Source organism: Alosa pseudoharengus, unplaced genomic scaffold, assembly GCF_046254945.1.
Source record: "Alosa pseudoharengus isolate Yale_2024_CS ecotype anadromous, Long Island Sound unplaced genomic scaffold, YU_APseudo_1.1 YU_APseudo_1.1_scf_13, whole genome shotgun sequence".
NCBI lineage: Eukaryota > Metazoa > Chordata > Actinopteri > Clupeiformes > Clupeidae > Alosa > Alosa pseudoharengus.
In genome coordinates, this window is record NW_027468598.1 from 34,778,111 (window position 1) to 34,780,270 (window position 2,160).

Here is a 2,160-nt window from a genome sequence, read left to right on the forward strand (position 1 = left end):
TGGCTTGGTTCAGTGTGGTCCTGTTGGGCCTCCATCCCCCTCTGCTGGAGCATTGTTCTCCTGGGCTCTCGGAACCAGGCCTTCCAGGTCACTGACCTTCAGCTGCGACGAGAGAGAGAGAGATAGAGAGACTACAGGAAGTAGTCTCGGAGAAAGTGGAGAAGAGCGCATGGAGTGGAGAAAAAGAGGATGATATAATAGAATAGAAGAGAGAGAGAGAGAAAGGAGAAGAGTGGGTTGAAGTGGGGGTGGAGGAGTGGCCTGGCGAGAGAGAGAAAGAAAGAAAGAAAGAAAGAAAGAAAGAAAGGAAGAGTAGGAGGGAGGGAGGGAGGGAGGGAGGAAGGGAGAGGAGAGGAGAGGTGGGACGACGGCTGCGACAACGACCGGAGGAATTTGGTGGCTCTGAGCCAGAGAAGGATGAGTGCCACTGTGACGTTCTGAGTAGAACTCTCATAGCAGTAGGGGGTGGTACAGTGTGTGTGTGTGTGTGTGTGTGTGTGTGTGGCAGCATCTTTATGAGGCCATGTTTGTGTTGATTGGCTACATCGTGAAATATATCGGCTACATGGTGAAATACACACACACACACACACACACACACACACAACTAGGACTGAAAGATTAATACATTCTTAATCAATCTCACAATTTTAACTAATCCAATTAGCAAATCTCCTAGCTCACCATTGAGAAGTGGCCAAACTCCGAGACATTTGGAAGCCATTTTCATTCTTATCCTTGGGCTAGTAGATAGAGCAGGTCATGTCTCTTCACTGGTAATGCTTCATCACATGTTTTGAGTGATATGTAGTTTAGTGAATACTGAGCTGAAGTTTAACTTTTAAAAAATGGTCAAGTCAAATCAATTTGCATTTAGATATTTTCTCCAAATGGTTCAGCCGGCCTACCTCCTGTCATCTCCAAATGGTTCAGCCCGCACCCCTCCTGTCATGGTTGCCCTCTACGTCCAGCTTTGACCCTGGACCAGGGGGAGAGGTCAGTGTCACACATAAATGGTCCCCAGTGTCACCGAGATGGGTGTCACACCTAAATGGTTCCGTGTCACTGCTCCCTCATATTTAATCTCTCACTTTTCACCCCATCTCTCTCTATTGCTCTCTCTCTCTCACTCACTCTCTCTCTTTCTCTCTCTCTCTCTGACACTCTTTCTTTCTCACACTCTCTCTCTCTCTCTCCCTCCTCTCTCTCTCTCCCTCCTCTCTCTCTCCCTCCTCTCTCTCTCTCTCTCTCTCTCTCCCTCCTCTCTCTCTCTTTCTCTCTCTCACACTCACTCTTTCTCTCTCTCTCTCTCTCTCACACTCTTTCTTTCTCACACTCTCTCTCTCGATGCTCCCTCAGCTGCTGACTCTAGGTGTTTTGGTGTTTTTGGAGTTGAACGCTTCACGGTGCCTCACACCAACCGGCTGCTTGCTCTAGGAAGCGTTGAACCGAACACTCTACAATAACACAAGGTGTTGAGGTGTGTGTGTGTGTGTGTGTGTGTGTGTGTGTGTCTGACTCTGCCATTCCTTTGGCACTGGGTTGTTTGTGTACGGCTGTTATATCCAAACATCTTTCTCCGTTAGTTCAGTGTTTTGGTGAGAATGAGTGAGTCAGAGCTGGAGCATGTTTCCTGTGCTAGCTATGTTATGCTACGTGATTTAGTGGTGACTTAATGCCTTCCACCCCCCCCTTTCTCAGAGTGACCTACAGAAAGCCTCTAACCTCTCAAGTCAGACACACACACACACACACACACACACACACACACACACACACACACACACACACACACACACACACACACACACACACACACAAGCTAACTGTTGCTTTAACTTTCTCTGTCACAGACACACACACTCACACACATATAGACACACACACACTCTTTTTTACTTACTGCCTAACTCACATACACATGCTTGCTCTCTCACTAGTCTCACACACACACACACACACTGAGTGTCCTCTCTTACTCAGCTGTATAAGCAGCAGCAGCAGTAGTCTCGGTGTGTGAGTGTGTATCAATGGTGTCATGTCTCTCTCCAGGCCTCTGCTGATGACCACTGCTGAGAGAGAGAGAGAGAGAGAGAGAGAATGAAGGAGAGAGAGAGAGAATGAAGGAGAGAGAATAAGAGACCTCCAGGTTCTTTGAAG

At 47.7% G+C, this 2,160-nt stretch overlaps 1 protein-coding gene across 1 annotated transcript in view; it reads left to right on the plus strand.

Annotated features, from left to right (window-relative positions):
• The first annotated feature begins 351 nt into the window (after positions 1-351).
• tfdp2 (transcription factor Dp-2) overlaps positions 352-2,160 on the plus strand; it is a 50,092-nt gene continuing 48,283 nt past the window's right edge. Inside the window, exons 1-2 of the mRNA XM_076282919.1 lie at positions 352-996; positions 1,360-1,480. The gene's annotated coding sequence lies outside the window, so the exon portion shown is untranslated. The remainder of the gene's footprint in view (positions 997-1,359; positions 1,481-2,160) is intronic.